The sequence below is a fragment of the Xiphophorus couchianus genome, chromosome 15 (assembly GCF_001444195.1).
Source record: "Xiphophorus couchianus chromosome 15, X_couchianus-1.0, whole genome shotgun sequence".
Taxonomy (NCBI): domain Eukaryota; kingdom Metazoa; phylum Chordata; class Actinopteri; order Cyprinodontiformes; family Poeciliidae; genus Xiphophorus; species Xiphophorus couchianus.
The window spans coordinates 16,710,264-16,737,464 of NC_040242.1; the positions used below are offsets into that span (position 1 = coordinate 16,710,264).

Genomic DNA, 27,201 nt, shown 5'->3' on the forward strand with positions numbered 1-27,201 from the left:
TTTTTTTTTTCTTTTTTTCACGCGTCTTAAAAAATAGCTACTTTTAGGCAGCGTATCTCAAGGAGAAAGCGAGCGAGAGAAATGTGTCTGCACATCATAAACCACGCACAAACAGAAATGCTGTGATTATGAGCTGCCCAGCATAATAGCAGCCTGTCAGCGGCTCCTCAGAGGCTCCAGGTTTTCCTGCATTTATTGAAAGGAACTAAAAAATCGTAAATAAAAGCCACTCTCAGCCCGCATCTGATTACATTAGAACATGAGATCAATTCCAACAATGTGTATAATTTTATTCGTTTTCAGAAGGTAACACTAATTTAACGTGCCTTCTCCCTTGCACTGCTTTTGTAAGCAGTTGCAAAGGCGTGCTTCAACACGCGGAAGGATTACATCCATACGTGATGCATTTAGATTATTAAAAATGGTAGAAATCCTTTTCAGCCTAAAATAGGATTTTTCTTTATACCCACAATCCAGGACTGCAAAACCTCCATGATGGCAGTCGTGCAGCCTTCGTGACTGCTCTGGCTTTTTATTTATTTACTTACCGTCTTATTTTAGTTCAGATTTCATGCTGCACCCCTGAAATTACCTGCCACATTTTTTTTAACCACTTGAGCATTTTTGCTTTGTCTAATGTTGCAATATTGAAAACTGTGAAGAGGACGTAAAAGTGTATACGGCGTCCCAAATTTTCCCAGAAAATCTTAAGTGCTGCAACTCTAACTTCATTTAAAATCCGGTGAGCTCCTGTGCCTTCAGAAGTCACCAGACAAAAAGCATGCAGTCAGAAGAATGTTCCAGACAGCTGGGAGATAAAGTGGCAAAGACCTTTGAAGTGGGTTATGTTGGACCAGTACAAAATAGTGCATATTGGTAAAGTGAATTTAACATGATGCATAGTTTCTACAAAGAACTGTGGGACAAATTTGTGTCTGCTTAACCCCCCTGTAGGTATCTCAAATCTGAAATCTACAATCTTGTACCCTGTAACAGTTCCTGGTTTAGAAAAGCCTTCCCATAGTATGATGCTTCCACCACCATATTTGGTGGTGGAAGCCAAATATGGCTACCACCATCTTCCACCATTAGACTTTAAACACTTTAAAGTCTAATGGGACAAAATGTGAATAAAAATAATAATAAAAATTTATGCACTTTTGCAAGCAGTAGTTATTTCTTTCATTTCCTGTGATTAAACTTTTTTTTTTTCCTAACTGCTATTAAAACTCTTGTTTCTCCCCTTTTGAAATTGTACTTCAAAAAGGAGCACAGCCTCTAACAAAGAATGAGATGTGGTGACTTCCAAAGGCTGCCACTGGGAATCACATGATTGCTGGTTTTTACTAGCACCAGCATTGTTTTTGTTCTACAATAGGACCCTTTGAAATGTCTCTCCTCATGCGAACCGTCCCCCGAGTCGTCATCTTAAAAAGACCACGTTCTTCAGCTAGTGCGGTATATGTTTGATGCCATTTTTCTTTTTCCCCCTACAGTTTCATCTAGGCGTTCATTTGCCTCCAGAGCGTTTCAGCCATATGCTGTCAGCTTGGCCTTATTCCACTGCTAAATTATCTGTCTCTGACCTCTGATTCTCTCCCGACAGTTGGAGAGTTATTGATAGGTTCTGCATGATGCGCCTCTGTGTAGTCATTCATCTGTTCTCCACACCAAAGATTGCGCTAATAAATCTCTTGATACAGATTGTTCCACACGTGATTGGTTCTTTTTTTCTTTGAGCAAAGAGATGCCTGTTTTGTTTTTTTGTTCATTATTAACAGATGGTGTAAACAAACAAAAAAAAATGTTACGGCTGCATTCTCAGAGATTTAAATTTTCGGTTTTTAAGGCTCAACTTTTTCACCAACTGCTGTTGTTTCTGCAGGTGCAGACGACAATACTCCAAAGGTCTAATTTGTCTGTGATGAGCATCCCCATCCACTGGAGACCAAAGGTACGGCAAGATATGAAAAGCTCATTATCTGATGTACTAACAAACATCCTAATATTGGACAGACAAGCTACAGGGAGTAAAAGAAAAAAAGCCCAACACACTGATATCAAAACCAGTCATATTCTACAACATGATTTTTCTGCCTGTCTTTTTTTTTTTTTTCATGGAAAATATTCTGCTTAATTTTCATTAGATAATTTTAACCAAGGTTTTTTTTTTAAATGGCACTGGTTTAAAAAAAAAGTAACATTTTTCTCTTGCACTTCATTTTAGTCATTTTAGCACTGTTGCCTTGCAGCAAGAAGGTCCTGGGTTCGATTCCCGGCCGGGGTCTTTCTGCATGGAGTTTGCATGTTCTCCCTGTGCATGCGTGGGTTCTTTCCGGGTACTCCGGCTTCCTCCCACAGTCCAAAAACATGACTGTCAGGTCAATTGGTTTCTCTAAATTCTCCCTAGGTGTGAGTGTGTGTGTGAATGGTTGTTTGTCCTGTATGTCTCTGTGTTGCCCTGCGACAGACTGGCGACCTGTCCGGGGTGTACCCCGCCTCTCGCCCGGAATGTAGCTGGAGATAGGCACCAGCAACCCTCCCGACCCCATTAGGGACAAGGGTGAACGGAAAATGGATGGATGGATGGACTTCATTTTAGTGCTTTGCATGGATTCATGCTCCTGAACATGTGACGTTGGCCTGGTTTAGTGGGGGGTTGATTGTCTGGAGTTGCTGATGTACAGCATCATTAATATTGCTTGACTTTCCTGTCATGCCCAGAAAATTAGCTATGTGTGTCCCCTCTATTTTTTATAATTTTTTTTCTCCCCCATTTCCCAAAATAATCTTGCAATTATGTGTGCAAACAAACCCACGTTGGTCTCGGAACAATTACAGGGTTAGAATCTGGTCATTAGGAGATAGGATTACTCCTCGACGGCGGGACCCCAGGAATGCACAAACCTCTCTGGTGGTCTGCTCGCCACTGATGAAACAGAACTGAATTAATGGGGTTGCCCACTGTGAGGACTGATTAGAACGACATACTGCCTTTGATCCCCGAGCGAGGTGACCAGGCTTGCACGCCACAGGCATCAGAGGGGGTGGGGCTTTGTGTTTCTACCAGTGATTATGAGTTGTGTGTATATGCTCGTCCTGGGTCAGTGCATCTCTGATGAGCAGGACTCATTATGTGTGCTTTTACTTTTATGATTTATTTTTTTTTTTTTTCTGGGGTGCAGCCTTCACTAGAGGGGGCTTGAGTTGTAAAAATCATTCTGCGGTATTTAGCTTGCGTCCTGTGGTTGGTGCCAGCTGTGTCGGGCTTGATCTGAGGGGTGTTTTGTTTCATGTTTTTGTGCGGTTGTTGCAAATTAATAGAAGTTCTCCAGACATTTTAAAAAGCTCATGTGCAGTCAGAACCTTAGCATAACTTTACTGTTTGAAGTATGAAATATTCAGCAGTAACTCATCTGCATCTCAGGCTTTCGCTTGAGATGCAGGCAAACGTTGATGTAAGAGGCGTTAAATTTTAAAATGGTTGTTGGTTGATTTTTAAACGGCTCACCTGTACTGAAGGTACCTTAGTCTTTGTCATTCGCCTCCATCCACCTCAGTCTTTTGTGCACCGTTAGGAGCTGAGCAGTACACGAAGTCGCAGTCATCATTGCAATATTAGTCTGTGCGATAATGCGTTCCCCAATATGCGCTTGTGTGCAATATTTGGTCGGCTGTAAGATTTCAGGCATCTTTACGTGTTAAAACTCTGCTTGCTCATAAATAGACTTTGTTGGCTGCTTTCATCTTCCTTTCTGCCCAAACGTGATTCTGATCTCACTTATCAAGAGCCAAAATGTCAGGAGGGGGGGATACAACATTGACAATAGAAAATAAAGGGAAGAAAATTTTAATATCATCTTACAAATGATACCATCACAATATTAAGAAATAATATTGCAGTGTCATGTTTGCTAATATCTTTCAGCCTTCAGTTTCTCTGTATATGTCCAACTAATAGAAGTAGATACTATTACTAAGATTATCATATCTTAAGATCTAAAAATCCTGATACCACATCGTCCTGTCACCCCAGTCCTTCAGGCACTGGTGTTCTTGTAGAAGATCTTTTTCGACTGTAGAGGATCTTTCTGATGTCATTGTGTGGGCTGCGTGTTATTTCTATTTTCCCCATTCTCAACATCTATTTTTAAAAGTTCTCTCATTTAAAACACACGGCACCTTCACACTCTTATGCTCCCTGTTTTTCCTGGAGAATAATCTGTTTCAGTGTGATACCTTTCATTACATTTTTGTGCTTTCGCTTTTAGCTTCACTTTACTTTGGTTTGATGTGCTGGGAACTATTGTGGTTTCTCCTGCACTAAGGCCTGCTAATACAGTTAATTGCAAAATGTATCAAATCACAGTTTGTCATCACAATATCAGTGTGTCGGGTAACGCTTTCCCCCGATAAGTGCTCGGCTTCTTTAGTGGAATATTATATTTCAATGCCACGCATTCAGATTCTGCGTGTAGATCATTCATCTTGTGTATATTGGCTTCGTGTCCTGAAGAGGATTTTTACTGGCTGAGACTTTAAAGCTCACAAAGAGTGATGGTGACATTTTGATTGGGAGACAAAATAAGTCTCAGGAATTATATTGTCCTTGCAATAATAATGCAATTACATATCATCCTAATATTCAACAGTCGGCCCAGTTCTGTTTGACTGGCCACTTGACATTTGGCTTAACTTCTTTTTCTTTTTTTGGTGTTATTGTATATCTTCTGTAGTCTGACGCCATCATTGATGTCAGCATTCGTACACAAATAAATAGACAGAATAGGACATCCGTTAGAATGTCTTGTCCATTACCTATCCACTGAATACATGTAAAATTATCCTCCATATTTTATAGACCCCAGTGGGGTGCTACCAGCCTAACAACCTGCAGGCTGTTTTACATTTTTATTCTAAGCTGGTGCAGCTGTTCTAATGCCAAAAACATTGGTACCATTTAGCTTTTTTTTGTAGTGCACACACTAGAATTTTTCAAGGAAGCCCCACTGTGTTAACCTGTCTGAACTTACTATGCTATTTGCATGCTAAGTAGAAGGGGTGAGCAAACCAAACTAAAATCCACTCCTGCTATTCTTGGGCTGAATGCGCTTTAAATCCTTCCTGGTGCATCAAGCAAAAAGGGAAAAAAAAAAGAGTAACTTTCTGGAAAACTGGCAAAATCAAAGCCATCGAGGATATATCTGACACCTGTGTCGTCTGAAATACGACACTTGTTTTTGTTCTATTTTTAACCATAATTCTTGTGAAATAGTGGTCATCATTTGGCCAGTTTGCCCCGCAGTGAGCTGCTTACGTGGGAGCCCCCAGACATTATGCTGGAGCTGTCTGCCAGAATCACTTTCAAGGCCACCTCGAGTAATGATAGATGACAAGCTTCTGCAAGGAGGAAAACAGGTCGCCTGGTTGCATGAAGAGCTGCTCAGACAAAGGTGCCCTCAGCTGGCTGCTTTACTGAGGAAGACGGTGGGTGGAGGTAAATAAAATGCTACAGGGAATTGTGCTGCAGCTACTAAGGAGAGTTGCGTCCTGTTGAGGAGAGCAGTAAATTATTATGAGCCTGTGTGGTGACTCCTACTTACTAGTTGACACCAATTAATCCCCCTGGTCACCTTGTTCAGGCTGAAGATGAAGTTCTGTGATATAGCCATCAGTCTATAGTAGCTCTGAATGACGTTTTTGTTTTATCACTTGGAGAGGTAAGCATGTGCTTTTAATCACCTAAATGGTTAAGATACAATGTGTGTGTAATGGAATGATGAAAAGTCTCTGTTTAGGGTTAATGTGCAGCATTACACACAAAGTTACCCATATATATTGTGAAAAGTCTTCACTAACTGTTTATATATCATCATCATGGAGATGTTCTTCCAGTTTCCGCAGGACCTTATAAACGTTTTTAAATGAGCCTGGTTTTGCTCATATTAAGGAAGTCAAAATCTGTTGTAATAAATTATACTCTTTGCTCTTAACTAGAAAGAATCTTGTGCCTTCAAAGGTGTTGAAAATGGTATCTTATTTTTCTTAACATTGATATCCTGTGTGAAATTTTCACAACGTGACCTGCTCCATTGTAGCCCTGACTGTTAATCATATAGAAAAAAACATTTTCATGCTGTATGCTCTAATTAAGTCAAATTTTAAAAAAAGTATAAATACAACTTCTACTATTAAATATTTTCAACATTCATTCATATCGAGTTAAAGTGCTGATGTTTGACATCCCACCAGCAGCTACACTTATAACCAGGAATCCGATCTCCCAATGTCACAGATTTTTAGTGAAATGCCATAAATGTAAATGTATTTTTGCGTTTTACTTTGCCAGTCCTCGGCGAGACACGATTACATTTGGTGCTTATCCATGCATGTGCCTCTACCTAATGGATGGTCCAGCTGTGAGAGGATAAAAGCATAAAATTAAGAATTTTATTTAGCTGTGCCTTGTGGACTGTCAAAATCCACTTCCCACCGCCACATTTTTAAAACTCTGTTAAATCCAGCAGGCACAGCTTTATAGTATGTCAAGTTAAATGCTGTTTTTGAAATCTCTGAGCCTTTGAGCCCACTTGAGTAGACCCCCACCTGCCACCATTATTAAAGCAAGAAGGATCCTTCACCTGCTGACAGAGAGGGAAACAAAAGCAGTCAGGCTTTTTTTTTTTTTTTTTTTTCCTTGATGCCAAGAAGCAGCTTATTTAGCTGCAGAGCAAGAAGGAGACTAGTGGGGGCTGAACGACTGTTCTGAGCAAAATGTAACACCACTAATGACATGACCTCTGACCTGGCCGTCAATAGATGCATGCCTGATAATGGTTTCGCCGCTGAGCTCAATCAGGTGTGCAGGAGCGAGAAGCGGAAAAAGCTATGGGTGCAAGGTCAGGAGTCTAACAAGCCTCACCCCGCTGCCATTCATAAGCTGACCTCTGACCTTTTTGTGCGCGCTGCAGTCGCTAAAACGCTAAAGACTGCTTCATTTGTTTTCCTCCCACGTGGTGCGGTTGGACTCATTCACGCACTGCCACCAGAACACAGGCGTAACATAAACACGATCATAAACACAGACGGCGGCTGGCGTTTCTCTATCCACCTGGCTAATTCAATGTCACATAAACGGAGCGGCATTGTTGGCCCGGCAGTGATTAAGACGTCGAGCACCACAGGGGGGTCGGCCCACGGTTAAAGGAGCATAGAATCTGGAGAGGCCGACGCGCGCACCCCCACATGCGCCCAGCAGGGGTCCGAGCATGGCATCTTATCCGGGCCATTGAGGCTAATATCTGTGAATGGGGCACGCTGGCAGTTTGAGCAGAGGCTTTTCTCAAAGCGCCTTCAGGAGCTGAACAGATTGACCACATCATAAGAGAAGAGCTAAAGTATGTAACTTTTTTTTTCTCCCCCCCTTAAGCTATGGTTGATGTGTTGTATAACGACAGCACTCCCACATTTAAAGCTCTAGCTGTCGTATCATGACTCTCTTTAAGGAAAAAGATTGTGTCGTTTTTGCAGCTAAACGTCCCCGGCTTCCAGTTTTATCTCACCATATTGATTCTTCAATAAGCAATAAGCTGTTTGTGTGGCGATTTGAACAGAACAAAGTCAAATGAACAATCAACAGCTCACAGTACATATTACAGCACAATTATGAGCTTAGTGACTAAACTTTCATTAAAATTGTCACCTTGCGTTACAGATTGCACAGGTCTGATTTAACTTTGATCCAGATTGAAGTTAAATCATGAATTCTGTCAAAAATTGTGTAACAGACAATGTGATGACAAAGAACAGATATGAATCCATGCAGAATAGAAAACCTCGGACTTGTTTTTAAATGGACACTCCCAGCTGCAATTTATCCATAGAGCTGTGAGCTAAAGAATGACGTTTTATAAAAGCTCACCTGCAAATATGCTCCACCAGGTTGTATTCATCTGGTTCAAGGTCTCTGTCTCACCAGATTCCTTTTTGTTGTTTTATATTTTTATTTGGCTTTTCAGTGGAGGAATGGAACCCAATAATTACAAACTGCATAGAAAAATCTGAAATATGTTTAGTAACACCAGCTGTTTATTCATCTGCAAATCCCTGGCAGCCACTGCTGGAGTCATTTCACTCCCAAAGGTTTCTGTTCCTGGAGAAGATGCCCAGTGGTTTAATGACGAAGTGCTAGTGTGAGATTTACATTTAAATTATTGGCAATTATCTGTAGTTTGTCGTTAACAAACTACAGATATAACTTTGGCTCGATAATTGATAGCTCTTTGTTTTAGTTTTGTTTTTTAGAAATCAGATATACTTTAAATGGATTTTCTGATGCAGACTTTGCCTTTTTTAGTAAACTCCACACGTTTTCAGTTTCGTTCAGGCTGGCGCTCTTCCACAAGCTTGATGTGTGTTTGGCATCGTTGTCCTGTTGCAACCCAGTTATGTCCATCTAACTGTAGATTAAAGGCAAACTTGAAGAATTTGGAGAATGTCCCCTTTGTTTATTATTCCACCCCTCTTGTGAAATGTTCCAGTACCACTGGGCAGAAAAACAGACCCTCAGCATGTTGCTGACACAGTATTCCCAGGTTTGAAAGCCTAACTTTGCACTTCACATTTATTCTTCTTTCCATTTTTGGCCAAAAAGCTCAACGTGCCTCAGATGGTAGTAAAATATTTCTCCAAACTTCCGTTGAGTTGTCCAAATTTCACTTGTGGGGTGAATGGGGCGTCAGAAAATGTGAAGTGTTCTTAAAGAGGCAGAGGCAGTTTTAAGGTGCCAAATTTCTTAAGTTATTTTTGACACATACAGCATTTTTATAACAACTAAAGATAACATAGTTACCTAATTGTGCTATGAGATGGCACTGTGTTTCTGGAAAATATATAAATGGCCCCATTTAAATGAACCAGTTTAAAAAGCATTTTTAGTTGGATTCATGCTAGAGGCTTGCTAGGCTCTTGCTCTAACAGACTCTTAAAGAGCTATAGAGGGGTTTCTATTTTGTGTTTAAGCCCGTATATGTAATTTTGATGCTGTGAAAAAGTCCAAATTCACAAAATCAAACTTCTGCATCCTAAACTTGCTTTTAAAATTCCTATACTTTGTATGATCTGCTCTCCCTAAAAAAAAATAAATAAAAAAAAACAACAATTCGAGTGCCTCGCTAAGTCTCTAGCCTCCAGGCAAACATCCTACAAGTGGTTAATAGTATTTCACAGAAGTAAAGAAGTCAAGTAACATCAGACAAAATAATAATATGAAAACATAACCTTTCAAATAAACTCACAAGTAAATGAACTTAGATAATTATTCTAACAGTGACATTCATACGGATGAGTGTATGTGAAGTTCTGACCTGCATCTTTTTGAGCGTACAGATTTCCTGTCACATCAGCTGTTTTTAGTTAAGGATTTAAACACCTGAGCATCCCTCTGTGCTTGTGCTCCATGTAAGCGATGCAGGATTGATTTTTAGACTGGGTTTCCATGCTCCCTGGCAGTGGCATTATGTCATCCTGTCCTGCAAATCAAAGCTTAGTGTGTCGCTGACCGCTTTGCTATTGGAAGATGCTTATCGCATCAGATAATGTATATTGTTTCACCTAATGCCTTGAGCAGCACTCAGCTGTGGATATAAAACAGTGCGTCTCAGGAGCAGAGTTGGAGGCAATTTAATCCTCGCAGAACATACTACGTTGCTTTTCGCTCCAGCGTGGTAATTTATATTTTTTGACCCCCTTTGCTGCAAACATCTAGTGAGTGGTTTTTTCTTTTTCTTTTTTTTCCCCACCTCCACAGCGATGCTATTAGGATGCACATAAAAATGGAGCTAACAGTACCTCGGATAAAAATCAATACCATAACTTCCCTCCTGGTTTCTCACTGAAATTGGAACTTAAAAAAAATAATAAATAAAAAATTCAGCTGACTCAAGCTGCAACAGGGGTGGGAGGGAATAAATCTGGGTGGAGTCTGTTGGACAGTCTTGTTGCTTTTCTTATTTTAAAATAAATAAAACATCTGACACTGAAAAGAGCAGAGGTCCACCCGCCTCAGCTTCCGTTAGATTTGCAGCAATGCATTTCAAAGGAGGCAATTTCTGCGCCTGATATTGAAACCCCTTTTTAACCTTAATTACATCGCAGCTCTGCAAGGACCAAATGTTCTCTGCAGAAATTAATTTCCCAGCAGGGATTCTTATCAGAGAATTCACATGTACCTTCTTATCATCTGTGGTCAGTGGCACTGCGTAGAAAATTTGCTCTGAATTAATTGGGAGTATTATCTGCCAAATTTTTATTTGGATATCTCCCTAATGTTGACACGAGGCCTAATGGCCATCAGCAGAGTTCAACTCATTATGGTACATATCTTTGTTTCAGTGCATAGACGGAGTCTTTGTCTTATACAGGTTTTCCAGTGCAGTTTGCAAATGTGAGGGAGATGCCAAGGTTGGTGTGCACGAAGCAGAGAAAAGCTAACTACATTTTCTACATCTGGAGGCTGCTGAGAGTCTGAATATCTTTAGTCCTTTAACTGAGAAAAAAGGACAAGTGCAGACATAACAAACTGAGCCATTATACCACCAGCCACAGGTCATTTGCAGTTATACATGTAGACATACACTTGAGAGTAAAGACTTTAGCTTATGTGGGTTTAAATGACACCAACAGGAGCTGCTTTACTTCTGTAGATCTGCAGGGGGTTTATAGATGGCCTACATGTGCACTGCAGATGTCAAAGGTATACTATGGGAGCTTGGAGGCAATCTTAACTCTTGTAAAAAGTATTTTCTCCGCACCATGTGTTTTCAAATGCATCCCCCTTAAATCCTGCTGCTTACAAAAACAAAAACGTTGCATAAGCTTTGCCAAAAAACGCATCCCTAGGAATTTTGCCTTAAAGTTATATGCCAATTAAAGAGCTACTTGTAAACTTTTGAATTTAACACAAAATAGGTGTGGACTGGTTAACAGCATTGAAGTAAATACATATTTTTTTTTACATTTCAAAGCTGCCAAGTCCTGGAATGACCAACTAACTTCTCCTGCTGTGTGAAATGTAGCGCTGCTCAAAGCTGCTCCACCCCCACTTGTAGGAACGTATAAGGCCTGCCAAATTTTGCCAAGTTTTATTTATTTATTTATTTATTTTTGTCTCTCTTATTTTAACATCTGGTCATTTATTGCTTCTTCCATAAACAGCTTTAAGCTTGTTTCCTTTTATTCATTGGAAATACTTTGGTTGCACTAATTGAATACACTAGCAGCCTTTTCAAAGCATAAAAATATCACCCAAAGTTTTTAGCTATAAAAACAAATCTTGGCATGAACTTGTGTATATGTACAAACAAGAAATATGTATATTATTTAAATGTATATTATTTAAATAATTATATATATATATATATATATATATATATAAAAATTCAAATAAATAAAGGTTTTGTCTTATGTAATGTAAACATTCTGTACTTCCACTAATAACTCCTTATTAAGGTAATGTAGTTCTAAACTATGTTGCAAGCTGCTGTGCTTTTGGCAGGTTTCCCTTTTGCTAAGGTACTTGTACTGTGATTACTCTGTAAGGAAAGGAATAGAAATTGCTTTATTTATAAAAACACACTTTATTTAGTTAATCAGATGCTTATTGTACATTTGCGCATCAAAATAAATGATTTGTAACATTATAGTTGCAATAATCCGTTGAATCTAGCAGCACTAGGAATAGTTTAGTTTTCTGGAGTTTTGTTTTGTTGGATTTTTTGTTTTGTAAAATTATTTGTTTCAAATTTATCACCCTGCCTTATAGCCTAACATTAAATCTCATTTTACAGAAATCTTTGTCTCTGTGGCTGAGTTTCTTATCAGGCATGTTGTCTGTGTTGTGCCTAAAGAAGCAGTTGTGAGCAGGTGTTACCTTTGTAGTGAGGTTTTTTAAAAAAAAGGAGCACTCCGCTATACGGACTGACCTCCTGTAGCTATAAGAGCTGATGAAAGGGAAGTAAACATGCTCGTGAACAGTCTCAAGAAAATGCTGCGCCTCCCTCCACCTGTCTCCCAGGTGTTACTTCAGAGAAACCACCTACAAATTTCACAGCACTGTGAGAGCTGGAGCGTCCTGCATGCATTCTCCTGAGTCTGCAAGCATCCTTTGTCTCCCATCATGTTACTGTTGTGCTTTAGTGTAGAAGTCTCTTCGTAAATCAGTATGTTCTGTTCTTCTCAAAACATACAACCCACCCACTGTGATTAGGTTAACACCAACTACCCGAACACAACACCACTGATTTGCACGCCCCGAGCAAAGCATGCCGGGATGGAGAAGAGGCTGGCAATACAATGCTCTGCGAAAGCAGAAGTGGCCAGTAACAGTGGCACTGTCCCCTGTAATTACTGTGAATGTAATTCGGTTAGGGTCTATGCTGCAATTTAATGCAGCCACTCTGTAATATCTTTTTATGAGATTCTGTATAATCTTATTTTCTCTGCAATCACTGCTGCACATATGTCGTTGTTTATTTAATTTGATCATTTTGTGCATAGATGAAGTTCCCCACATCTGTGCCGGGAAAACCAAACCGGACTGCAGTGGGGAGTGAACTCCTCGGCGCTGCATTTGTTGCGAAAAGCGTTGCGATTCAGCATGTCCAGACTCAGAATAAAATCATAGTGGAGTCCATTAAGTTCAGCAGTATAATTATTGCTTGAAACACCGGTCAAATAGTTAGCCTTCATTTAATTCATCCCTCTATGTCTCTCTTCACTAAAGCGCCTTTAATTCTGGCGAAAAGTGACAAAACCTTCAATTTGTCTTTTTTTATATTAAGTGAAGTAGAGAGAGCTAGAGCTTTATAAATATACAATTTTCTTTGGTTTAATAGCCTTAGGTTTCTCTAAAAAAAAAAAAAAATCCTAATTTAATTTTTTTATGTACTGAAATTAAATATTTCAGGTGGGGGAAAAAAGTTTTTGATACATTGTCGTTCATCTTTTTTTTTGTACAGGTAACAAGTTCAAAGAGCTGTTTAAGTACACCAGGTTCAAAATATTAGACCTATGCAAGGCAGAACACTAGAGAAGTATCTTGGTGAGAAGGCAACAAGGGTTGGCACAACTATTAGAAAATTAAACTAACTAGCCATCCTCTGATTGCAATTCTCTTTTTATTACTGTTTTGTCTGAAAAGTTGTAAAACATAGCAAAACGTGTGGAGGCTATTGTTAACCAGGCATGTGCAGACAAGACCTGGTGGATACTGGCTGATTTTCAGACCTTTTGCAGAATTAGATAGGAATGGTGGATATGATTGGTTTCTCATGTTGGTATCGACTGATCACAGACCTCCCAAATTTGAGGAAATCCAGACCGATTGATCGGTGCACCCCTAAAAGAAACTCAAGAAAACTCAGGAAAACGTGAAAAATTGTCACTGCATCAAATACTTATTTATCCCTCTCTAGTTCCCTACTATAATCAAAGGAAAAATTGCCATTAACACTGTAACACTGATGTTGAGCGTCAACATACAGCAGTGACATTTCTAGATTGAAAGAGCTATCTTTTAAATCAAATCTATCTATAGAAAAGTTGGCCTTTGACTGAAACTGGAACATATTAATAAAGAAATATGTTTAGTTCTGCAGTTACATGATTAATTGTAATTGATTTTATAGATGTTTGCCATCCATATTTGTGGTGGTGTTCTGTGTTGCTCGAGTATCTTTTCAGTTCAGGCCTCTATTAGGCCAAGTGTGATAAAGAACTGCTTGCAAACGTTGCTGTGTTTGGAAGCCAAACATGGAACGCCATGTTTGGCTTCTTGCAGCGAGAACATGAGTTGTAAAACCAAAGCATTTGCGCATCATCTGTATAATGCATTACAGATAATGGATTCTGTTCCTGCTCAAACAAACCTCTGCAAACACTGTATCTCAATACCATTTTAGGCAGACAAAACATCGAAGTGGACATTACAAATGAATAAAAAACGTCCCATGAGACATTCTGTGCAAATTAGCATCAATACACAAATGACTGTTGAAGCTAACCTTTTTTATTTGCATTCAGAGTTTAAAACACTATCCAGGTCTGTATGATTTAAGGCTATTTACGAGTTGACAAGTTACGAATCTCTGGTCTATTGCATGCAAATCCAAGAAAAACATTGTGGTTGAAAATGTGAAAACTGGCATGAATACTGTTGGAAGGCACTATGAAATAAAATAATAATAATGAAAAAAAGATTCTTTAAAACACAAATTAAACTTTTACTTTTTCTAGCAGCTAATAGTTAAGAACCACTTAGGATTCTTTATGCATGGAAAGAAAGTAGTTCAGCTTGACTTCCTTTACCTTAAATATTAAAAATTTTTTCATCCCTATGGCCAAACATGGAACATCTTTTTAAAGTAGATCCACTTCCCTATCATCTCTGGGGAATTAGGTTTGTGACATGCCTGGAGTGATTTCTGCTCATGCAAGTAAAGAGCTGACAAGGTCGCAAACCTGAGTTTCAGGCCTCTCCCTTCACGTCGCACCTGTGCCACCACCTCTGCCTCCTTTTCGTAATTCATACGTCCTTTATAAAGCTTTATCTTATCCCCCCCCTTTTTTTTATTATTTGCTTTTTACACCAAATCGGCCATTTAGGTGCAGAGGAGTTTTTGTTTGCTTGTGTGAAATCAATAGCCATTACTGAAAGGAAAGAGAAAAAGAACATGTTGAAAGGGAGGGAGACAGACTGCTGCTATCCCTGTCAGTCTGACTCTGCCTGACGGCTGTCATCTCCTTAATTGCTTTGCTAATATCATCCCTACTCAGCCTGGATCTAGGTCAGCGGGGCCCCTCTGCTGGAGCTGACTTCAGGCTGTCCTCCTTCGTGATCTCTCCTGCAGTCTGATTTTTTTTTTTTTTCTCCATCATTTAGGACCATTTCAGCAAGGGTTAAAACACACCCTGGAAGTATGGGATAGAGACTTTCTGCTCTTTTGAGGTGACCCTGGGTAGACCTAATAGAAAATAATTTAGGCTCCTAAATGTACCGTTGGATTAGAAATTGGTTTGCCAGAATTGACCTTTTCATCTCCCTCAGGTGGCGCTAAATGTGAGTTTCCATTTGTCCGTCATTCTACTTTCATTGTCTTTAGATACACCACAAAAATGCTCACTTTGCTGAATTTGTTGTTGTAAATATAGGGAAAAATACAGTTGCCTTCTTTTAGCCAGCCGACCAGCAGTGCTCAGCTGCAGCTGTACTCTCCTACCCTACACATACCCAGAGGAAACTCCAGTCACATTGGGGCGTTTTGTGGCGTTCAAGGACATTAAAAGGTCGTACAAATGGCATTGAGGAACATTTTAGGCTTTTACAGTACAACGTTTTAAAACTTGTTATGCTTTGATAACGGTAGTCAGCACCCTGACTATTGTTTGTGCAATCTGTACAAAGTAAGAATGTTTTGTTTGCTTTGTCAAGGGTTTAAAACAAACAAACAAACAAACAAACTTGTAACACAATTAGCCTAATATAATTAACATGGGTACTATTGTATTGTCTGTCACATAAAAAGAAAATCGTCATACTTCACACCTTCAGTTATCATGCTAGAGAGGTAATTTATTCCAATTAGAGTTGTAAGGTACCGTGTGTTTTTTATAATATTTCCCAGCATGATGGAAGTATTACTGTAATTTGTCACAGGAGAGATGTATTTAAATAGGTTAGAGCTGCCTCAAACTGTTAGAATCAATTAATTTAGAATCCATAAATGTAATGTAAACATGCTTACTTGTCAGACAAGTAAAATTTGCAGGAGGCGTATTCCTCCGCTCTTGGTGTGAAACTGCTTCACCCCTAATGAGTGTTAGTCAGACTTCAATCCAAAGTGTCAGTAACCCATAAATCAAATCAGTAAGATATACAGTAGGTCCTTTTGATAAATATACAGTATATCATTTGCCAGATATTAATTTAGATTTTGCAACTCTATTTTATATAAACGTACCCAATGAAGACTGGAACGCTCTATCCCTACTTATTTCTGCCAAACGCACCATGGTGGTACTGCCTACAATCATTTGAAGCCTCGGTCATTTGAAATCTGCTTGTGTAACAAAAAAAGAGGATAAAACTTAAGTTTTGCTTCCAGCTTTACTTGGCAGTCTCTCTGCTGCTTGTTAAAAAAGTAGCCAACGTAGAGTCTGTCTCCCCGGGGGGCACGGTGGGGGGGTGAGGGGGTGTTCACGGGTGATGGGGATGAAGCACAGAGCAGTTGTTTTCTGCCCTAGTTAAAACCGCAATTTAAATTTTATTGTGAGGTGAGAGTCCCTTTTCTTCTTCTTCTCTCCATTTCTTCTAAATTGCTTGTATTTTTGGATACTTCATTCACATCAGAAGTAGTACCCACAACAGTATTGGCAAGTTTCTGACTAGAGCAGTTGTGGGAAATATTTTCACGGTTCTGCCTAGATTTTATCATTTCACCCTGTGTCAAGTTTGGATCCCAAACTTCTTGGTTTAAGAACCATAACCTAAAATGGGAAGAAACAACTCGGATGCCAATTGAAGATCACAAACGTTGCCAGTAGGCCAGGTGAATAACGGCATGAAGTGAATGAAAGGCCTGTTTATTTTTGCTGTATACTTATCCGTTTATGTGAATTATTTGCCCTTTATGCCTTTCCTAAGAATTGCATCAAAAGCAGGCATAACATTATGACTAAAGGGTCATCGGAATTGATTGTCTGTAATGTTTTGAAATTAAATTTGACATGTTAGACGCAATTAAGCAAGTATAAATGTCAAAGAGTGCTTTGCAAGATCAGATAAATTCATTTATTTGAGCAAATTCTTTGCTGGAAAGCATGTTTCATAACTTGCGTGCAGGAAATGCAGAACTCCTACAAAGTCTTTATAGATCTAACCCACTTCAGCACACCCACTTCATGTTGCTTGAACGCCACGCAAGATAAAGGTTCTGGTGAAAATGTATCAAGAGCAAGCTGCAAAAGTTCCCAACCCAGTGCTGCAAGACTATTTTGGATGAGGAAATTTCTTTTTGCAGAGTATGTTTTGGCCTTGAAAGTGCAGTAGAAAGCCTTCATACAAAAATTATTTTTTAATTTTTTACATGTTAAAATTGTCACTGTCGTTGCAGTGTAATTTTAGAGCAATATGTGAAAAAAATATAGCATCTCTGCCTCCTTCCTGTGGTCTTACTGCCATCTGCAGAAATACACCGCTCCCATTCAGAAACATCCAATCAGAACCAGGACAAATTGCTCAGGGCAGCTTTACAAACGCAGGAGTAAAATTTTATGCTTTATGTCCAAAAGTCTTCAGTCACTCTATTTGGCATATAGACTCATGGTAAGGTCTGGTCCCTGATCATTAGACTATTAGACCATAAGAAAAACTTAGCAATTTTAACCTTATACCGCTAAAGTAATTTTGTTAGCCATGGAAATAGGCTGTCATAATGGTAGAGTAATGTGTTCTCAGGCTGTTCTTATTGGCAGTTCAGTTCATCTACCTTTTTTTCATATTTGTTTTGAGTAGAAAGCCTAGTCAACAATGGTGTTCCTGATGGCGTTGTTTTTCATATTCTGCCTTCTTGTAGGTTTCAAGATCTGCAATACCATTAGTTTTGCGTGTGAGGTTATTCCTACTTTTTAATTTTGAGTTTGAAAGCCCAAAACACTTGTCTGCAGATGTTTTCTTGTTTTTCTACACAGTGATGGCTTTTGGCCATTTTAAACAAGGCAGCAGAGCCCACGGAAGGGATGAGGGGCTAGTAATTGTGTCAGCAGCAGGGCCATGAGCCAGGAACTGTCGAGACCTCAAAGTTTCCCCTGCTTCTGGTTTAATGGAGCATGTGAGGGCCAAGGTGTGTTGCCCTGGCTCTGGCGTATGTTCTGTTTAAATGGCCTCCCATCATTCTTTGATAGGCACAGTGGAACAATAAGGCTAAGGTGGAGCAGCTGGAGAAAGCATTAGTATAAGACCCTTCCCGCCGTTTGCCATTTCAGCCTCTGTCCCTCGTTTGCTTTCATGAAAAGTCTTCTTTTTCATGACATTTTATGAAAGGATTGACCCCATTTTATGACCCACATGCAGTCTGAATCTAGGTAAAAAAAATTGCAATTAGTGCCCTAGGTGCAACATTCAACAAGGTGGCAACAAATGAACAGGATACAGTTTTCTAATTACTCCCTTAGAGAGCCTTATTTTTTATATAGTTTCTCCATCCCCTGGAAGGTTGTGATCTTGCGTATACTGGCCAACACTTGAGGATTCCAAACACAGTGGAAATGAAGCCTCCCTTCATGGTAAAGAGTGAAAGTCCAGCTGTCATGCAGACTGTTTGGTTTCAGGAATCTGAGTGGAGGCAGACCCACTGGGCTGCTCTAGTCTTGTGTGTTTGGATGTGACACTAGGAAATGCCCAGATTTCACATATTCATGGCATATCTGCTTAAAGCCTCATAACCTGGTGATGATAAGCTTTTGAATCAAATTCAGCACCAAGTCTGTCTGACACCAGCTTGATTTCTTTGAATTTCATTGTTCATCACCAGACAAATAACTGGTCTTGCATATAAAAAACATAGTTTATATAGCATTATCTATCTAAATAGGCTTATTTGATCATTTCAAGCTTACAGAAGCTTGAGGTATAACACAGGAGCTTTTTAAGTTGTGATATGGTTACTCATCTATTTTTGACAAGAAATGTGACGTGTTTTTTTTTCTGGTTCAGCTAAACCCACTGGGAGATAACGGGTGACGGATGCCCACTTTCAAAATATTGGACAGGGGTGTTTTTTTTTTTTGTGATTTAGAAAACACAAACAGAGAAGACTGAAAAAAATGCCCTCCACCGGTCCACTTGCTGTAGATATAATGTTAAGCAAAGAAACAAACATTAGTATTCACTAGCACTATATTGTCTGCTGAAAGCTTTAACTGTGAAGTTGGAAAAGAATTTAGACTGGGAACGGTGAAGGTTTCTCACCAGATTACATCGTAATTAGCTTGCGTTGCTAATAAAAGCTCGATCATTGATTACATCGAGTATTAAATCCCTGGTTTTTCAACTTTGAACTGGAACAATGCTAAATTGGGGTTTCAAAGACAGACGATTTGGGTGGCTACTAGTTCTTGTTCCAGTCTGCTGTCAGACAGTTCATTGATTTATTTTTAGATTCCTGAATATCTTTAGGTCTAGCCCATCTGCAAACATTGTTAATAGTTCCACATTTTGAGAACCATGGCCGTCTACAGCAAACATTCAGCTCGGATGCCCTGACATTGTGTGTACGGTATATTAGAATAATTTTGCAGTTCTAGTTCTAGAACTTTTACAATGCATTCTTGCACAATATAAATTAGTCATAGCTATTTTGGTGTCAATTTAAACACTTACCCAAACACTTTACATCGGTTGTCCCAAGAGATATAAATGTGCTAAACTAAAATAATTACTCTCTGGCATCTTTGCTGCTATGATAGTTATTAGTTATAATAAACGCTCAAGTATTTTGTTCAACATAAACTGAAATATTTGTAAATGATACCTTCACTGCACATTGTGTTTGTTTTTTAAGTCTGTTACTTTTTGTACAGCTTCTCTATGGCCCTAAAGATCCATTCTGGCCACTTTGAGCTGTTTAAAAGACTGTGGCTTTGTGTACTAGCAAGATACCAAAATGAAGCAATTTAAACTTTTATATGTTGGATTTATATGCTTTGCTGTAAAAAGTTAAGTGAGGATTTTATCAGCAGTAAACTTAAAACAGCATCTTAGTACTTTCAGTGGTGACGCATTGAAAAACAGTGCTTTAGAAAAATACACAAAAAAAAGTCTTGCATCTCACTTTTATTGAGGATCTTTGTATTTGGTGGAGTTTGCTAAAGTTGTGAGTTAAAGTTCACTCAGTTTCTTTGTTTTAATGTAGCAGTGTGGGCTAAACTTAAGGGAAAAGTATTTCTTAGACTTAATTAATGTGGCACTTCCTCTTGGTACATGGCAACGTAACCCTGGGCTAGGTACTTAATCCCAAGTTTCCTACTAATCTGCATATCAGCATATAAATGTTGTCATTGTTTCAATGACAACATTCCCCCCCCCCCTTCTCTCTCTACTCTCACTGAGAGGGGAGATGTGCTACCAGCTCTCCGTCTAACGGGTGAATTGAGTTTCCTAAATCTGCTGGGATTTACCCTGTCCATAACTGAAGTAAACTCTGTTTAAGCTGGCATCGAGAAAAGATTTGCCTGGTTTCTGACGGCCTCCATCCAGGTGTCCCACCCATCTTCCCCCTGTGAATTAGCCAGACTGAGCAGCCTGCAGCCAACTAGTTTCACAGGGCATACCTGTTAACGGTCGCTCTTTCTCTTTATTACAACTTGCTCTTGTTACTGAACCAGGTTGGTTTTAGTGACTCGGTCGAGTCCCAAGGATGTTGTTTTACATATGGGCTACCAGCAACCTATAAAACATTTCCCACTTTTTCCTCCCCAGAATCAAACATCAGAGCTATTTTACAACCATCAAAGAACTTTAAGGTGACTCATTAATTGAATGTCCACAACATCTTTTAGATTTTCTTTATGCTAAATATTTTATTAGTAAGGCATTTTTGTAAGGGTCAGTACAGCTTAATTCAGTAGCAGAAATAATCAAATAAGTAAAATCAATCATCTAGTCTATCTTTCCCTAATGCTGAGAAACACTGAGAACTAAAAAGGGAACCTTTGAGAGAGACGGATGGAGTTTGACGTTTCGAACCCCAGACCTGGCCTGATGATGAAGAAGGTGTTGCAGCAGGAGGAGGTTGATTGATGAAGGCAGGGATCTCTGTAGGTCTGATGAGCTTTCGTCTCTGCATGGATGGTGAGGTCACACAGGTGCTGGGTGCTGGCAGGAAGGAAGGCACCAGTTCTTCTTCTTTGCCTTTGTTTTGGTCTTTGTCTTTGTCTTGGTCTTCATCCTTGTCTTTGGGGTCTGAACCCAGCTGATGAGAGAAGTGTGATTTGAAGCCACATGTTGCGGGCCTGACGGATTGGTCCCCATGCGCCGGACAGTCTTCGGCTCTGTGGCCCCTGCTCTTCTTCAGCTGCAGAGTTCTTTGTCCATCTCAATCTTGGCTCAAAGCTGCCTGGAGGATCGAACCAAAGGTTCCTCTTTTGCACTCACCTTTTATAGGGTCTATCCACCCTCTTGGTGCATTTGCATTGACTAGCACTATGTCTATGTGCCTAGAAAAATAGCATAAATTAAATCCTGTTGAGTTCAAATGTTATTATTAAGGACTAGAATTTCAACTGTGCTGGATCTTTACAACATCGGGAATATGAGGAGACAGATGGGTGAATTACAAAGACTTTTTTAATGTACTTTAACACTTAAGCAAATTCTACAAATTTACATTTTGGTAGTCTGTCCCTCTTTATCATTTTTAGAAGTCGTGGATCAGGCGAAGTGAGGAAAATTCATTTTGATGATTTTTTTTTTTTTTTTGTCACTTACATAAATTTTGTGATCATTTGGAGAAGAAATCCAAACTGAATTATAAATTTGCTCAGCTCTAAAGTCAAGCCCATGTCCACTTACATAAATCGAAATAATTTTTGCTGCAAAGAAAATGTGCCATCATAAATAAACCACTTTGAAAACTTGCTATGATGAGACAGCAATTCACTGAAATGACTGTAGACCAGGAGTCTAACAGAGTGTGCAGGTGTTCTCTACACCATGTTTCCTCACTGTTCTCTTTGTACCCAGCTATTGGCCGCTCTCAGCTTGACTGTGTTCGTGTATTGATTAGCCACAGCATGTCTGGTGGTGACACTTGAGCCAATCTCTTTCTTATTGGAGCACCATCTGCAGCTTGCAGCTTCAGTGTTTGTCTCATACTTCCAATCCATTTTAGAAGTGAGTGCCAAAACAATCAAATGGAAGATACTGACATGAAAACTCATGAGGCTGAATTTTTGAGTCAAGTGTTCCCTTTTGGCTAAGCTGCATCTTCGCAGGCAGATTTTTTGATGAGCTTGTAGAGTTGTGTCTTATTTGAAACGAAAGGCCACAACCTCATATGGGATGCAACAGCATTTTGCAGAGAGAGCTATACGGGAGATCATATTGAAATAATCTTTTATTTTTTGAAAGGCATCATTCATTTACTAGATTATATGCTGTTTGAATTCAGGACAATCTGATACAGTACTGTGCCGAAGAAAACTCCATTAGATTTTTTTTTTGTTATAAAATTGTGTATTAAAGGAATTTTATGTAATAAAACAAAAACAAAGTAGAGCATAATCATAAGTATGTTATGTGAAAGCCTTACAGGAAGCTTTGTGCTTTTTGGAAGCAACCAATAGAAAAAGAAACTCTGTCTTAAGTCATCACTGTTCCTTCATTTCTCTGGAAAGTATAATAAAACTGCAAATCTACCAAGACATAGCTTTACGCCTAACCTAACCAAAGAGGCCCATTGTAACTATAGAGGAGCTGCAGCGATCCATCACTTGGGTTGGAGAAGTTGGGTGAGTGAGCACAGAACATCTGTTCTCACTCGAGCATAACTTCATAAAGTTATGCTATTCTTTCATAGCTTTATGAAAGAATAGCAAGAATAAAACTATCTTTGAAAAAGAGTCTAGGGCAACATTTGGAAATTGACATTTACAGATGTTCTCCAGCTTACCTGCCTGATCTTGGAGTTATTTTGCAAAGAAAAATTGATTAAGAAGCTGGTAGAGCCAAACTCTAAAGAATTGTAACACTAGGGGTATTTTCTCAAGGTAGCAGAATTAAATGGACAGCTCACTTTTAAGATTTTTATATGGAAAACACTTTAAAAGTTGTGTATATTTTACCTTACATGTCACATTATGCACGGCTTTGTGCTGGCCTCTTAATCTAATCAGAAAAAAATCAAATCAAGTTAGGTTGTAATATGACAAAACGGGAGACGGTTTAAGAGAGATGAATAGTTTTACAAGTCACTGTATAGAAATGTGGATCTGTGTCTACATTTAATCCACTTCCCCCCTTCAGCTCTTTCATCAGATATTAACTTAAAAAAACCCTGAAATTGGCAATGAAGGACTCACATTCTCTGAAAACAATTGCTTTAGTGGCACTTTTTTAAAAAACCCAAAAAATGTGCTATGATAACTTCAGGCTCAAAATTACCTTAAACCGAAGAATAAATTAATGCAGTTTTTTAAAAAATCTTTTCCTTTAGAATTGCTTGATTAACCCAGATGAAGTAATTTTCTCCATTAATAATATTTAAGTAATCTTTCTAGTGGCCAGTTGATCAAAATATTGCTGGTTCAGATAGCAATATTCAGCTATCTGAACCAGCATCATCCGGCGTATACCTTTTTCTTTTCATCATACACATCAGTACATTGTTTCAAACATGCACCATTTCTAAATGTAGGATTTTATATGTAATAGAAAGCAACTGCAGCCCATCTCATGAGATAATATCTCCTGCTGGTTGGGGGTGTCAGGATGCAATGTGTTTTCTTTCACAAGTCAAATGCCTGAACAGGGAGCTCAAGGAGGAGACGAGGCCTGAGGTGAAAATAACCTAAATATAACATGCACGTCTACACTGAGACAGTACAATAAAAATATCAGGATTGCAAACATTCGAATTACTAACATTGCTTTCAGTAAGCTGTCTTGAGTGCATTTACAGAATCCATCTGACATTTACTGATGGGAACCACCTGTACTTTCTTCAGAACTTCCAGATATCCTTGGGAATTATGGTAATTTTACCCAAACAGCACACCAGAGTAGCTGGTCCACATTGGTCAAACTTTATTTTTATATATTACAGTGGATTTGATTGAAGCAATGGGAAACCTGGTACTTGTTTGCCCTGGAAGTGAACAACCTTAATAGCTGACAAACAGGACGGCATTTTAATTCTCTTTCCTGATTAGTTCTAAAATTGATTTCTAAGATGACTAAAAATCAATTAGGTTAGTAAATCCCAAATGCCCTTCTTTCCTCAGTAAAGATAGGCCTGAGACTTCATGTCACTTCCTTAGTCGTCTTGTCTTCATCTTAAGTTGTTAGTAATTAAGATTTTAAGCTGCGCTCATTTACGACCAGTTAAGTATCACCATTTAACATTGCTTGCACTAATGTTCCAAAGTTTGTTTTCAGTTCTATTCAACAGAGGCCATTCCGGCCATAAAATACTTCTCCTTGTCCTTAAGACCCTTGGACTTAAAGAACAAACATGTATCCCTATTCATGCTATTTTAGCTTGTCTAAAAATAACTAATCTCTCGCGTTCCACTTGAAGATATACAGCTTTCACTACAACCTCTTAACAGGCCGTAATGCACTGGTTTATGCTGCGCCAAATTATGAATAATTCAGGATTTCTCACTAGAATATCAGTGCAGTATTTGTGTTGTTGTTCCTGATGGGTAAATTATCCAAACTACAGATACTTTTATTTAAGTGTTTTCTTCCCCCTCCTTCTGCTCATGATCTGAGTTTTTGTCTCAGTTGGCGTATGATTTTCCCTGTTAGATGCTACAGTATGAGTGTTTTGTGAGTCAGTCTAATCTTGTCTTTTACAAGTTAACTCCATTGAACAACAACTTAACTGCTTCCTTTACTTTAAGGTAAGAGTCAAATGTATAGAGTGAGGAGCTTAAAGCACTCCCTTTCATGTCCTGGGCTCACAACTGCTGACATGGCAACTAGTTGGTGACTAGATGGCAACTAGATGGCGCTTCTTGAGTTTCCTTTGACAACAAATATTGAGCTGCTTTTAAATCATGGAGTCTTGTGCCACTTTTTACACACTGCATACTACCCTTAACAGCCATTCAAAGGGGTTTTTGTCACAGATAAGATAAAGACTGCATTAATTCAACAGGTTACAGCTAAATGGTTTTTGACGGGGCCAGTACTGCTATACACAGTGAAGACTAGAAAAACTGTCATTCACTTATGTTCCAGATCTTTCATGCTTTCCTGATGTTTACAAATCCTGATGGAACTAATAGACCAAAATAATTTAGACATTTCTACATTCTAAACTGGTGCTACTCAAAGTCAAGGTCCTGATGAATCTTTCATCGTCACCTTGAATCCCTGAGATTGGAATCCGTGCGGCAGTTTAATAATAAAATAATTTCGTCCATGCAGTGACCCTCTAATTTTTAAATTCACTCTCACTTATGACCCAGTCGGAGAACTGAAGAGGATGTAATATTTAATAAATGAGCAACAGGATAGTTCCTTTTTCAAATAGTCTACAGGTCATGTTAGATAGATGTGTCTCAAGTTATATTTTATGACTGGGCTAATTAAAATGTCCAGTCATTTTTTTATGGCCGTGGCAGGAAACTTTATGACCTCCTTGGCAGCGTAGTGGGGCAGGGATGCTGTGGAAGGGCGAGTGGATTCCTTCATTACATAAGTGTTCTCTTTACATTTTTCTGAGTGCGCAGAAATAACTCAAAGCAACCTTTACATTGTAAATTCTGCACGTAACTTGGGGTTTTAAATATTTTATTGCATAGTGTTGTAAAAAGTATTTGCCGCTGTTGGACGATTCTGAATGAACGAATCAGAGTGATGAAATTAGTTGAAAAGAATCTGTCTGACAACATGAAGTAGGCGTAAAGGGTTTAAATCAACAATCATGCCTCACTCCAAAGGAATTTGTGAACGGATGTTTTACAGTGATGATCCACCTTAGGAGCTGCTGGCCAAACAAAATTGCTCCCAACAATTGATGACTTATCCAGGTGGTCAGGAAAAACCTAGAACATCCAAAGACCAGGAATTTATTCAACAGTGAGAGAGAAAGGCTTGAAATCACATCCATAAGATATTTCAACAGCGAGAGGAAAAACGTACTCTTGACAACCAAAGAACACACTTTAGATTTGCCCAAAAACAAAACCTTAGTCCACAGAATGTATTAGTATTCAGAATGTAACCTTAGTATTGTGGATCGAGGAGACTGAAGTGGTGGGTGTCTCGTTATATCAGGTGAAAAACTAAGATGGTACGCATTTCAGAAAAATATCATGACACTAATGGTCAAGCATGATGCTGTTCAAGTGATTGTATCTAAATGAGTTTATTCTAGAATTACTATTTTCTTGCTTGTTTTAACAAGAGCAGTATACTTGTCCATCCTTGCTCATAGCAGCTGTTTCTTTTTTTTTTTTAGTTTTCCCATGGTTGAGATTTGATATGAGATTCACTAGACAATTTTCAGTTTATTACTGCTGTGTCCAGGTAGTCCCTGATAAGATTATCCAATGTCTATGAATCATTGCAGCGTGGCATCTGAGGCGCTGGTCAGTGGCGCGGCTTGTATATCCAGGGTTGTTCACCGGAGCAGGACCGTGCTCTTGTTTCATAAACAGCATTTTACAGAAACTGGCCCTGACTAGTTACACAGGGCTGCTGTGATGACATGCCTATTCTGTACTGATATTGGCTTTGAGTCAGACATGCACCGTGTTTGTGTATGTGCCTGTGACTGGGTCTTTGCCCCAAAAGTGTTTTCCACTGATAGATTTAGGTGATCAGTGTGCTCAAGGCAAAGAGCTCAGCTCCTTTTGTTGTCTTGTGTTTTAAACACATTGGTTTTTTAAAATTATTATTTCATGAACCTTTTCTTAACCTTTTTGTGAAAGTAAAAAAAACTAAAAAGGTGAATAGCAGAGCTGTGATTGCATCTTCATTCTCCAGAGCCTCAGTAGAAACAGAGTTAACTTTTTATTTTACTGTAAGATTTTATTGTGCATTGTTGACTTTGACTAATAGATTTCCCTACTGTCAAACATGTACACATGGGATACCTGAATACAGTAAAAGTGATTAATTATTTATCTCTTCACTGGAAATGATCTAATCAATATAACAAAAATGTAGCACCACTATCAACAATACCTGAGAAATCCCACTCGAGTGAGGTATATAAGTGCTATTTGAGGTAACATGTTTTTTTTATTTGTTTTTGAGCCAGTATGTCAGCCAATAAGAACAAAACCATTCATGCACTCCTTTGGTGTTAGCTTTCTGACAGTCTTTAATGCAGAAACAAACAACGGATCGGTTGTTTTTGTACTGGTTTGTGAAGCGTAGACTGACTGATAGTTGGACATGAGATCCATGTTTTC

The 27,201-nt window shown here is 38.9% G+C and overlaps 1 protein-coding gene across 2 annotated transcripts in view; it reads left to right on the plus strand.

Moving 5' to 3' along the window:
• The window catches only part of klhl29 (kelch like family member 29), a 276,752-nt gene that overhangs the window by 12,224 nt on the left and 237,327 nt on the right, over window positions 1–27,201 (plus strand). Inside the window, exon 2 of one of the 2 annotated variants that reach the window (XM_028039721.1) lies at window positions 1,886–1,954. The exons of the other annotated variant lie outside the window; for it this stretch is intronic. The gene's annotated coding sequence lies outside the window, so the exon portion shown is untranslated. The remainder of the gene's footprint in view (window positions 1–1,885; window positions 1,955–27,201) is intronic. 2 annotated transcript variants of the gene reach the window in all.